The sequence below is a fragment of the Oryzias latipes genome, chromosome 4, assembly GCF_053564925.1.
Source record: "Oryzias latipes strain Hd-rR chromosome 4, Olatipes_Hd-rR_3.1".
NCBI lineage: Eukaryota > Metazoa > Chordata > Actinopteri > Beloniformes > Adrianichthyidae > Oryzias > Oryzias latipes.
In genome coordinates this window covers 3,875,571-3,889,076 of record NC_136240.1, presented here as the reverse complement: position 1 = coordinate 3,889,076, position 13,506 = coordinate 3,875,571, and the positions used below count along the sequence as shown (strand labels likewise).

Sequence of the window (13,506 nt, the reverse complement as noted above, 5' to 3'; positions counted from 1 at the left end):
GTCGCAAAATGCGACCATTTGGTTGCAGTCTGGAGCCCTGTGATAGCTCATAATGCCATGCATTGTGATGCATTTTGAACTTGCAGATGTGCTATTCTTCCTACTTGATTTAAAAAAACCAAACAATTAAGGGAAATTGTTTGCACCACACAACAATAATACTTTTCATTCATTTTCGATGAAAATTCACTGTAGTCATTGTGATTTCATTTTACTGTTCTTGATACTTTCACTTTAGTCGAACTGCACTCAAATCAGTTGTCCAGTACAGTGAGATTAAATAAAGCATTTACCCGGGGATCAGAAACAGGGTTCTGGGTCAAGCCCAACTGCCACAGCTGATTTGGTGTCATGCTTTGGTCCGTCCTGATTGGATGGCTGTCCCACGCGTCACTAAAGACATCCAAACTGGCCTGAATGCGTGGTAGGAAAATATAGTGGCAGCAGAATACGTGATGTTACTGATATTGAGCAAGTCTTGGTCCTCAGGAGAGTGCAGGATGTTGTAATATAAACCAGTAACACTCATGAAGACATCACACCAGAGGGGCTCAATCCTGTATTTGGAAAAAAGCAAAAATTATTATTTTGTCAGATTTATTTTTAATACATCATTCACTTTTATGTATATATTAAAGCTTCTAAAACTAGGTTCAACTCACCGTTGATTGTGTGTACACTTTTCCCACAATGAAGCTGTTTGTGTCAGTTCTACATACTGTGAGCGTCAACTCAGCTATGCCCACATTTTCTCCTCCGTGATCTCCTCTCACCCTGACAATAACATGAAAATCACGTCTCAAACACATAATTACAAATGCATCGCCAATACGGTACACATCAATTTAAAATGTAATGTTCTTATGTATGATGCCAATAAGTAGAATTTCTAGGTCAAATAAATGGCAGGAGTGGGTTACATGTATCACTGGGGTAAAAAATTGAGGTGAGGGAGACTGTTAAGGGGGTGTAAAATGTTATTCATGAAGGGAAAGAGTTTTAGAGTTGCCTTTTGTTTATGGAGAGGAGTCTAAAAAAGTCATTTTATTTTTGTACAAATAACCAAGTACTTATACTGCCTGGTATGGGAATAAAATATTTCTTTCAGTCTGTTGCTGAATGTCCAGGCCTTCCACATCAACAGGTTGCCTCTCCTCCACAGCAACAGGTTGCCTCTCCTCCACATCAACAGGTTGCCTCTCCAAGATGCTTGACAGTCAAATGATGCAACCTTTGAAGGATGTCACGCTTCAGTAATTCCTAGAGAATAAATAAAAACACGACAAACATGGATTAGATAATTTAGCTGTCTGAGATTAAATTACATAACTTTCAAATATTTGAAAGGGGATTTTTTTTAAAACACTCCTGCTATGATAACTTGAGCTTGTAGTAAAGAACATCATTAAAAAAAATCAGAGACAAGACACTGATCACAGGAAGCCTGTGTGGAATACTTACAGTAACTTTTACTCTTATTACTGTTGACAGCTGATTTCTCCAATCCACCCTTTCTGTGACTACTTATCGACTACAAAACAGACTAAAAACATAATGTTTGGGATTCTTGTCATTACGTCATTGGAAGTAAAGATACGGGGATTTTAGTGGCTGTCACTCTGACACAATCTCACAGGGCTGGTCAGGACAATACGGGTTCTAACGTTAGAAACTTAATGAGGCTTCTTTCATTCAAGAGTGGATTCATGTCTGTTATATTTAAAAAATGCTGTTTTCATGATTGTCATATGAATTAACTTTGTCGCACATATCCACCCCGTCTTAAAGTCTGGGTTGTGAAAATGCTGTGTCTAACTTTAACCCGGATCGCGTTTACATAAAGGCAGCACACGGAACAACTAGCTAGTTAGCATAGCATAGCATCAGTGTTTAAACAAATCCCCGTCTCCAAATCAATACTTTTTATTAAACTTTCTTTGCTGCTGTAAATCCGGCATGTTTTTCTCCTTAGTTCCGTCTGAATCATGTTAAGACCCTACAGATTGGTAATAGACGCTAGCTTGAACCGACACCGGCTTGAACTTCATTCACACTCACAGGCAGACACAACTTGAGTCGAAAGCCGGCTAGTTTCGAGGCCCCTGGTTGGTTGTAGTTACTCGTGTTGTGTGAAGAGCTGGTATGCCAAGAATAAAGCTTGACAAAACCATCATAAGTCCTTCCCTGCTTTAAAACCATAAAAAAAAATATAACCGCACAGGCTAAGCAAAGCTAAGCTAATTTGCGGTGGGGGGTACTCTGCAAACGACTCGGCTGAAGTGTTCATAAAGCATTCACACACATGCCACTTGGCTAAGGAGAACACTTCGACGTATTATTCAATAACATTACAGGATGTACAACGAGGGAATGATCAAATAAATGCATTACTTACGGGCTGAGACTGATCCCGTTCGGAAGACCTCTCCGCCATGTTTGCCGCCCGCGTCCTTTCAACTGCTGAGCTGAACAGCTCCCTCCCTCGTCAGTTTGAAAGTGAGGAGTGTAAGGGGCCATTCGATTGGCTAAAAGCGAACCCGCCTGCTTTGCCGATGAGTTTGATTGACAGATTCACTAGCCAATGGTGACATTAGTTGACCTGCTCCATCAGATGAGTCTCAATATTCACCGTAGAAAAATCTCTCACACACACGGGGAGATTCACAAACGAGAACGGGATTTTGAATGCACAGTCTGCAATTCGTATGATCTGTGAGTTCACATCACATGTGTCCCGGTTCATGTTTGTGAAGCACCTACTGTGCATTTCTGATACATTTATTGTGAATTTCTAAAATGTTTTTGTGAAACAGTGTGCACATTTGTGAGAAACACTTATTGTGCATTTGTAAAACATTCAGTGTGCATGTGTGAAACCCAATGTATGTGTTTGTGAAACACAATGTGTGCATTTGTGAAACACAACGTGTGCATTTCCAAAATTTATTTAGCACGTTTGCATAAAATGACATTTGTGACTCGGAGTGTGTGCAATTCTGAATTATGAGACTGTTCTGGCCTCATACACACCTGGCTAACTCAACCAGTGAGTGTAAGAAAGCCATTTAAAGAAAAAGGCCTTCGGTAATGATGTTGTTCTTTTTAGTCAATCAATCAATCAAACTTTATTTATAAAGCACTTTTCATATAAAAGTATTACACAAAGTGCTTGTAACAGAGTAGTCTAACTAATACCTGTTTTTGTGCTTACAAGACCATAACTGTTACGGTAACAGTTAACAGAAAGACCTAGCTTCTGGACAAACTCACCCAATTTATGTGCTTGATGGTTTCAGTGATCAGACTCTTTTGTTATACAATCACTATTCAGATACTGGTTTTTGAACGACCCATTGACGGTGAAAAAGGACCTGTTAGTGTAAAGGTCAACTTGATCTTTTAGAGTTTTGTGTTTTTGAGTCCATTTGGAGTCTAGTGGTTACTGGATCCAACCCAGCTATTGTTGGGGGATGGCAGAGTCGCACCAAAAAAAAAGGAAATCAAAACCATCAGTGTCTCTGTTTGAGGTGGCCTCGAAGCGATTCACAAAGCTAAGGTTTTGTCAGAAAAGGCACTTTACACTTAGAATCCTGAAGCCACAAAGGTTTTCATTGAGAAACTTCAGCAGTGTTGGTATGTTTTGGTCAGAAAATACTTCAAAGAAAGGAAATACATTAGGAAAAATATTTTCTAGCTTGCTTTTTTTTTCCGTTTAGAACACCAAAATTACCCCAACATGTAACACTTACTACAAAGAAGAAAGAGTCAGTGCCTGTGTCAAGGTCATCTTTATGTCCAAAAGCGAGAACATGAGACCATGAAGTTTTGGTAATGTGCCAACCGTAAGGTTTGAAGTATAAGTCACCAACCACCAACCCAACAAGAAGCACTTTCTGAGTCTAAAACACAAGATAGTACTCAAGTTGGGCAAATAGCACAGACATTTCCTTGTGTTTCCTTTAGATTAGCTGCTTAGCAATGAACTATAACTGTATTTGCTTTTGAGTTGCTTCCTTACCAAAAGAGTTGGAGTTTGTTCCCAATGGATAGGATTTAAAAGTGATTTCAAAGTCAGCATTCTAGAACAATTTACATTTGTTCAAATAAAAACCATTCTGGAATCTTCTCTACAAACTTAAAACATAAAAAAATACATTAGTTCCGAATTCCATTGATAATAACTGATCACTGAAGTCAAAAACAGACTGAAGGTATGATAAAACTTCCCAAAGAAGGCCTGTCATACAGCAGCAACCCTATAATAGGCCCTTTCTGGATGGAGTTTCACATTAAAGCTCAATTTGGATCAATGCTCCAGGCATTCTTATGAGATCAGCGAGAGACACCCAGAAATTAATTTTTGGCAAAATTAGTATTATGGCACAACCAACTCCTGTCTTTGTCCTCGCTTTCTTGTGGTAAAACCAACATTGAGACAACCCCAAAGAGAAGCACTTAGGAAATCAAAACCATCAGTGTCTCTGTTTGAGATGGCCTCGAAGCGATTCACAAAGCTAAGGTTTTGTCAGAAAAGGCACTTTACAGTTAGAATCCTGGTCCTATTTGCATTGTGCCCCCAAGCAAGACACTTAGAAAAAGGATGTTTTTCTTCCAGCTGTTGTCATGAACTTTACCTCAGCTTGCTTCCACGATGAGTCTGTGTTGAAGAAAGACCAAGCTTCTGGAGATTTTACTTTGTGTAAGTCTTTACATAGCGTTGCTAGACATCAAGACTACCCCAACATGTAGCACTTACTACAAAGAAATTCAAGTCAGTGCCTATGTTAAGGTCATCTGAATGTCCGATTTTTCTAAGATTGAAGCCACAAAGGTTTTCATTGAGAAACTTCAGCAGTGTTGGTATGTTTTGGTCAGGAAATACTTCAAAGAAAGGAAATACACTAGGAAAAGTATTTTCTAGCCTGCTTTTTGTTTGCATTTAGGACACCAAAATTACCCCAACAAGTAGCACTTACTACAAAGAAGAAAGAGTCAGTGCCTGTGTCAAGGTCATCTTGATGTCCAAAAGCGAGAACATGAGACCATGAAGTTTTGGTAATGTGCCAACTGTAAGGTTTGTAGTATAAGTCACCAACCACCAACCCAACAAGAAGCACTTTCTGAGTCTAAAACACAAGATAGTACTCAAGTTGGGCAAATAGCACAGACCTTTCCCTGTGTTTCCATTGGATTAGCTGCTTAGCAATGAACTATAACTGTATTTGTTTTTGAGTTGCTTCCTTACCAAAAGAGTTGGAGTTTGTTCCCAATAGATAGAATTTAAAAGTGATTTCAAAGTCAGCATTCTAGAACAATTTACATTTGTTCAAATAAAAACCATTCTGGAATCTTCTCTACAAACTTAAAACATAAAAAAATACATTAGTTCCGAATTCCATTGATAATAACTGATCACTGAAGTTAAAAACAGAACACTGAAGGTATGATAAAACTTCCCGAAGAAGGCCTGTCATACATCAGCAACCCTATAATAGGCCCTTTCTGGATGAATTTTCACCTTAAAGCTCAATCTGGATCAATGCTCCAGGCATTCTTATGAGATCAGCGAGAAACCCTCAGAAATCCTTGTTTTAATCCCATATTGCATAAATTTTTTTAGCTTTATTAGCCAAGGTCCTCTTAATTAGCTGTTACCCCCTCCAGTCTCCTTGTCATTCTCTTTCAGCTTGTGCCTGCCGGTCCTCATATCCCTTTGTGCCAGTCGCAATCTGATGGAAAAAAGGTGCTTTGCAGCTTGTCTTTAAGTCTCACACTCACAACCTCAAAGACCCACTCTGCCGAAATTTTTTTGTGTGTGTGTTTTAAATATGTTCTTTTGCAAGGCTCTAGAGTGTGACCAATTTGATTGCATTTGCAACTGCATTTTCTTCAGTAATGTTTAATGCTTTAACGCTCAGAAAATAATTCCAGCGGATTGTGAAGCAGAGAAAAGCAGGCTTGCATGGATATGCAGCATGGTACAACTGTAAAGTGCTCACAAAGTCAAGATTTATCAGCTGATTGACAGTGATCACGTGAACGGTTGAAGATTTTCAAAGAGTCAAAAAGCCCATGTTATTTAGGGGTCGCTGTGACATTATTGGTGTTGAAGAGTTATCTACGGAGGGCCTAAAGTTCAAATAACATGAACAAATCAACACATAAACATCATCAGAGCAATTAAAAAAGGAAAACAATTATTACAGAGACATCACCATCTTGAAGAAATCAGAACAAAATTCTTGAAAATAAAACTATTCAAAAATAATAAGAAAGGAAGAAAAGAAACAAAGCAAAAATAAAAGGATTCAGAAAACAAAAGTATTTTTGAGAAATCTAAATGAGATGTTAAAAATAAAAAGGAAGAAACTAGAAAAAGTACTTTTTGTGGGACATCACTAATTGTATGATGGCTTTTTTCCACCAAAGCATGAAGTGCCTTTAACCAAAAATGAATGTTTTTGGTGAATCTTACTGCTGACCCAAACATGCAGCAGCTTCTGTCAAAGAATATTTTAATGCACAGATTCTGGACATGCCCTGTACTAATCCGATAACGTTTATAAATTTTGTTTTTAGCTTTAATTTTAGCTCAGTGAAGCAATTTACAGTCTGCCTCCAACTATTTGACAACCTATTAGAAGAGTGTTCCTAGTGGGTTTTTAATTAAAATGATGCCATTTTAGCCAAAATCTAAAAACCTGTGGCGTTTTCCAGGACTTAGTCTCTGCAGAGCGGCATAAGCTGGATAGGACTTAGCCTCTGAGTTGTTGGCTGGACTGTCGTTAAAGTAACCCTCTTCTGATTTCCAATAAAATTTTTGTTTAGACCAGGGGTCTCAAACTCGCGGCCCGCAGGCTATTTGCAGCCCCCAAGTTGATATTTTGTGGCCCCCGCCTTATTATGAAAGTTCAATGTTAATGCATGCCGCCAGTTTTTTATAAATGAGACTTTTTCAGTGTTGTGCGCGGAGCTGACAAACCAACCAATCTCACTCTTAGGGGCGTGACATTGACCGGGCTTGAAAGCAGGAGAACATTTAGGGAAACCTGACAGCCCCCCCACCAGACCACATTTAAGACTTTCTTTTTCTTTTCTTTTTAGACCGGATTTATTCGCATGCATTTACTATATACATGCAGTCAGTGCTGAACTTGTTTCTGGGTCGCTCTGTCCCGGAGGAGGGTTAAGGTTATGGTTACGGTTACGCACGGCGACGTATTAACCCCAACCAAACAGTTTTCGTGCGAGGAGAATATATGTCCCACACCTACATGCGTGACAGCTAACGGGGCTTTAACAGTAAACACGTGCGAGCGACAACATGTAGTCTTGGACACACTAAAAATACGTATGGAAAATGCAACGATAGACGTGTTGGAGATTAACCAGTGCCGCACCTGGATCGTTAGCAAGACCAGACGGCTGCAAGCCGAGATGGGGGGCTGAAATGAAGGCAAATCTGCAGCGAGACTGAAGACGAAAAGTTGGAGTTGTCCTTAACATTCAGTTTACTTATAAAATGCCTCTACCCCTTAGTATGATCCGTGTTATTTTATCTTTATAATTATTTTAGTGTTTTTCAATATAGGTAGCCTTTTTTAATCAATAAGTATTTTAAATGATTTAAATTGATCACTCTACTACAAAAACCGTCAGGACATGTTTCCCATAATGCATTGTTTTGTTGTCAATGGGGAGCTTTCAGTCAGCACAGTACTACATTTCCAGCTGCGTTCGCTTAGGTTGGCGCTTGGCCTCCGCCCCTTTCTCGTGATATTTTTGTGATGATTGACAGGTGATGTTGGAGCAAAAACAGACGTCACACACCAGGTGATCTGTGCAGCGTTGCGTCCACCTGGGTGATCTCAAACACGCTGATTGTGCATCTTGAATGCACTTATTTGGTGATGCCAACATGAATTTCCATCCGTTTTTGAGCCGTTCTTTGATCTCGGGTATCGGCATCGAATGTTCTGTTCTGTTCCAATGAACAGTGCCCGTTCTTTTACAAACCACAGTTTGAATTCACCTATGAAAACATAGGAGTGGCTGACCGGCTGCTCTACAATAACTTGTGACCATGGTTTAAATGTGCAAAAAGTCATAAGAAAGAAAATCCAAAAATAGTGACTGAATTTTGTTTCTCCTTTACTGATTTGTGTTTTAAAAAGTAAACATTAAAAAAAATTCAACACAGACTTTTTGTTTGCATTTAGGACACCAAAATTACCCCAACAAGTAGCACTTACTACAAAGAAGAAAGAGTCAGTGCCTGTGTCAAGGTCATCTTGATGTCCAAAAGCGAGAACATGAGACCATGAAGTTTTGGTAATGTGCCAACTGTATGGTTTGTAGTATAAGTCACCAACCACCAACCCAACAAGAAGCACTTTCTGAGTCTAAAACACAAGATAGTACTCAAGTTGGGCAAATAGCACAGACTATTCCCTGTGTTTCCATTGGATTAGCTGCTTAGCAATGAACTATAACTGTATTTGTTTTTGAGTTGCTTCCTTACCAAAAGAGTTGGAGTTTACTCCCAATAGATAGGATTTAAAAGTGATTTCAAAGTCAGCATTCTAGAACAATTTACATTTGTTCAAATAAAAACCATTCTGGAATCTTCTTGTGGTAAAACCAACATTGAGACAACCCCAAAGAAAAGCACTTAGGAAATCAAAACCATCAGTGTCTCTGTTTGAGGTGGCCTCGAAGCGATTCACAAAGCTAAGGTTTTGTCAGAAAAGGCACTTTACAGTTAGAATCCTGGTCCTATTTGCATTGTGCCCCCAAGCAAGACACTTAGAAAAAGGATGTTTTTCTTCCAGGTGTTGTCATGAACTTTACCTCAGCTTGCTTCCACGATGAGTCTGTGTTGAAGAAAAACCGAGCTTCTTGAGATTTTACTTTGTGTAAGTCTTTACATAGCGTTACTAGACACCAAGACTACCCCAACATGTAGCACTTACTGCAAAGAAATTCAAGTCAGTGCCTATGTTAAGGTCATCTGAATGTCCGACTTTTCTCAGATTGAAGCCACAAAGGTTTTCATTGAGAAACTTCAGCAGTGTTGGTATGTTTTGGTCAGGAAATAGTGCTAAGAAAGGAAATACACTAGGAAAAGTATTTTCTAGCCTGCTTTTTGTTTGCATTTAGGACACCAAAATTACCCCAACAAGTAGCACTTACTACAAAGAAGAAAGAGTCAGTGCCTGTGTCAAGGTCATCTTGATGTCCAAAAGCGAGAACATGAGACCATGAAGTTTTGGTAATGTGCCAACTGTAAGGTTTGTAGTATAAGTCACCAACCACCAACCCAACAAGAAGCACTTTCTGAGTCTAAAACACAAGATAGTACTCAAGTTGGGCAAATAGCACAGACATTTCCTTGTGTTTCCATTGGATTAGCTGCTTAGCAATGAACTATAACTGTATTTGTTTTTGACTTGCTTCCTTACCAAAAGAGTTGGAGTTTGTTCCCAATAGATAGGATTTAAAAGTGATTTCAAAGTCAGCATTCTAGAACAATTTACATTTGTTCAAATAAAAACCATTCTGGAATCTTCTTGTGGTAAAACCAACATTGAGACAACCCCAAAGAGAAGCACTTAGGACATCAAAACCATCAAGACTACCCCAACATGTAGCACTTAAATTTACTTATTGATTTTTATTTATTTATAAATTTTATTTTATTTGAATGGGAGTTTTATGAGTACATTTTGTACAGAAAATAGTTAATAATAAAGTATAGTTAATAGTATGGTATACCAGTATGTTCCATACAAATTTATTGGCTCTCAGACACTCACAAGTTGCGTGTGTGTGCGCTAAAGTTGCGGCCCTCCTTCAGCTAGACCCTGCCTTCAGTGGCCCCCAGGTAAATTGAGTTTGAGACCCCTGATTTAGACTCTCCTGATAGTTTACAGCCCCTCACATTACCAGCCTACTTTTCTGGCGCAACAAAAGGAAAAGTAAAGTCTGAGCTATGCAGTTGTAGAGTTAAGATCCAGATTCCAGCTCAGATGAGGAAAACAAAGAGCTTCATGGATCTGTTTGTCTGACAGTGGATGATCAGAATGGAGCAGAGCAAGGAGACTCTGGTCTACCCATTTCACTTGCTGTGTCACAAACTTTATTTGCTACAATTTGATTAAATAAATAAAGAATAGAAAGAGAAATGCAGTTTTAATCTTACATTTTTTTATATATTTGTCTCTATCATTAGAAAAATGCAAAAGAACATGTTAAAAACACCAAAACATGAATTTCATTGGAGTGGGTCTTTAAACACCAACTTTTTCATGTAGTCATTATAGTAGAACAGTTTCAAATAAAGGGCTTTTTGTTTACCCGTTTGTAAATTAATCATATTCAAGTTGGAATTCCAATATGGACAAAACTGACCATGTAAAAGTGCTGGGTTAAAAGCAATGTGGTCGAGAAGGTGGGAGCACTAAACCTTTATGCTGGTTCAAAAACGTTAGGCGCACTGGTGCAACTAGAGGAAAAATTTGGAACCTGTTGTGGCATTTTTAGTCATGATGAAGGTCATATACTAAATAATAGAAAATTAGGGTTTAAATTGCATTTCTGAGAATTTCTTTATTCAAAATTAGGAGAATATGAAAAAAATGCTGTTTGAAAGAGAGCTTCTTTTTGTCGTACAAACTACTCTGGCCGGGGCCAAAGTCTCCCTGTTCAGCTCCATTCTGATCATCCACTTTCAGACAAATACATCCATGAACATGTTTGTTACTCTCCTCTGAGCTGGAATCTGAATCTAAACTGTATGGCTGGATACTCCAATATTGCTCACCATTTTTGTTGCACCCCTAATGTTTGGTTGGGGTTGTGAACAGTGTGAATGTAGCTTAATGACCCTGAGGTCACACAGACACTAGAAATGAGCCTTCAGGATGCTAATCATCATCTCCACTTTTGCTCTTGTTCAGCTATTCAACCATGCGGAATCTGGCTTGTTTGGGTCCAGGGTAGGTAGTCATCATATAGGGCAGATAAGAGTACCCTCTGACCAGATGCCAGAGATTTCTTGTTCTCAGTGGCGAGTTCAGTGTTAGCCACCAGGACATGGGCAGGGTATGAGCACTGCATATGAAGTGTCCTTTACTCAGGCAAATTCCTTTTTTATACCCCTCCCAGGTAATTAGGGTGATCAGGGGATCTACCTCTGTGCCGGTCCCAAGCCCGGTTTGAGAAGGTTGCGTCAGGAAGGGCATCCGGCGTAAAACATTGCCAAATTTACCATGCGACTTGTTCGCTGTGGCAACCCCTGATGGGAGAAGCCGAAAGTGGAAGAAGAAGGGGATTGACTGCAGCTGTGCAGCATCATCCTGCTATATTGGTTAAAGGGCTTTCACCAGTGTGTAACCTGCATCACATGGTTGAGGGATTTGCATAGTGAGTTTGCTTTTTTGGTAGCCTCCACCTCCCTTTATTACTCCAGTCCTCGGCAGAACTTTTTTTCTTTCGTTTTTTTGGTGTGCATTTATTTTAAAAAATCGTTTAAATTGTGTGTTTTTTTAGAGAATTTTAATAAATAGTCATTGTATCAGTGAAAACAACCACATCTCCTGCAATCTACCCATTTCACCCATTTTTTCTTAACACATTTACCCACCCAGTTTCCACTTCTGACAGAAAGTGGCTTTATGGCACACCATTGGCTGGTGTGCGTCAGTCAGTCTCTACAGTTTATTAAATCAACTCATTTTACCGCACCACATACAGTATAACATACAGTTGTATGTTGTACCGTAACAGACTCATCGTGGAAGCAAGCTGAGGTAAAGTTCATGACAACACCTGGAAGAAAAACATCCTTTTTCTATGTGTTTTGCTTGGGGGCACAATGCAAATAGGACCAGGATTCTAACTGTAAAGTGCCTTTTCTGACAAAACTTTAGCTTTGTGAATCGCTTCGAGACCATCTCAAACAGAGACACTGATGGTTTTGATTTCCTAAGTGCTTCTCTTTGGGGTTGTCTCAATGTTGGTTTTACCACAAGAAGATTCCAGAATGGTTTTTATTTGAACAAATGTAAATTGTTCTAGAATGTTGACTTTGAAATCACTTTTAAATCCTATCTATTGGGAACAAACTTCAACTCATTTGGGTAAGGAAGCAACTCAAAAACAAATACAGTTATAGTTCATTGCTAAGCAGCTAATCCAATGGAAACACAGGGAAATGTCTGTGCTATTTGCCCAACTTGAGTACTATCTTGTGTTTTAGACTCAGAAAGTGCTTCTTGTTGGGTTGGTGGTTTGTGACTTATACTACAAACCTTACGGTTGGCACATTACCAAAACTTCATGGTCTCATGTTCTCGCTTTTGGACATCAAGATGACCTTGACACAGGCACTGACTCTTTCTTCTTTGTAGTAAGTGCTACTTGTTGGGGTAATTTTGGTGTCCTAAATGCAAACAAAAAGCAGGCTAGAAAATACTTTTCCTAGTGTATTTCCTTTCTTAGAAGTATTTCCTGACCAAAACATACCAACACTGCTGAAGTTTCTCAATGAAAACCTTTGTGGCTTCAATCTGAGAAAAGTCGGACATTCAGATGACCTTAACATAGGCACTGACTTGAATTTCTTTGCAGTAAGTGCTACATGTTGGGGTAGTCTTGGTGTCTAGCAACGCTATGTAAAGACTTACACAAAGTAAAATCAAAGTAAAATGTTTTAATTTCCAGCAGTTTTTAAATTTGTTTGAAAGTATTTCCACATTAAAGGGGTTGTAAAAGAAACACCTAACCCTTTTTTATGTCATGTGTGTTTACATTTTCTGTACAAGCCAGGGTCTTCTCTGGGCAATCTGGCTTCCTTCCAGCATCCTAAAAACATACTTCATAGGGCCAATTGGGGAATTGCTCTCAGCAGAGCATGTGAGTGTGTGTTTGTGACTGTGTGGTTCTTTAACAGACTGGAGACCTGTTTTGTGCGACTCTGCCATCCCCCAACAATAGCTGGGTTGGATCCAGTAACCACTAGACTCCAAATGGACTCAAAAACACAAAACTCTAAAAAATCAAGTTGACCTTTACACTAACAGGTCCTTTTTCACTGTCAATGGGTCGTTCAAAAACCAGTATCTGAATAGTGATTGTATAACAAAAGAGTTTGATCACTGAAACCATCAAGCACATAAATTGGGTGAGTTTGTCCAGAAGCTCGATCTTTCTTCAACACAGATTCATCGTGGAAGCAAGCTGAGGTAAAGTTCATGACAACACCTGGAAGAAAAACATCCTTTTTCTATGTGTTTTGCTTGGGGGCACAATGCAAATAGGACCAGGATTCTAACTGTAAAGTGCCTTTTCTGACAAAACCTTAGCTTTGTGAATCGCTTCGAGGCCATCTCAAACAGAGACACTGATGGTTTTGATTTCCTAAGTGCTTTTCTTTAGGGTTGTCTCAATGTTGGTTTTACCACAAGAAGATTCCAGAATGGTTTTTATTTGAACAAATGTAAATTG

General features: G+C 39.0%; 2 long non-coding RNA genes and 4 other non-coding genes across 6 annotated transcripts in view; 2 read left to right on the top strand and 4 right to left on the bottom strand.

The window, feature by feature from the left end:
• Positions 1-13,506, top strand: part of LOC144991819 (uncharacterized) — a 493,827-nt gene that overhangs the window by 146,619 nt on the left and 333,702 nt on the right. The gene's annotated exons all lie outside the window — the stretch shown is intronic.
• LOC144991820 (uncharacterized) lies at positions 472-803 on the bottom strand. The gene is made up of 2 exons (XR_013655450.1): positions 663-803; positions 472-557 (listed from the first exon to the last, which is right to left on the bottom strand). It is a non-coding gene; the product is annotated as an uncharacterized LOC144991820 (long non-coding RNA).
• mir430d-3 (microRNA mir-430d-3) lies at positions 4,422-4,508 on the bottom strand. The gene has a single exon (NR_107075.1). It is a non-coding gene; the product is annotated as a microRNA mir-430d-3 (primary transcript).
• On the bottom strand, positions 8,219-8,300 carry mir430a-3 (microRNA mir-430a-3). The gene has a single exon (NR_107072.1). It is a non-coding gene; the product is annotated as a microRNA mir-430a-3 (primary transcript).
• Positions 8,638-8,724, bottom strand: mir430d-2 (microRNA mir-430d-2). Its single transcript, NR_107071.2, has one exon. It is a non-coding gene; the product is annotated as a microRNA mir-430d-2 (primary transcript).
• mir430d-1 (microRNA mir-430d-1) lies at positions 11,937-12,023 on the top strand. The gene has a single exon (NR_107069.1). It is a non-coding gene; the product is annotated as a microRNA mir-430d-1 (primary transcript).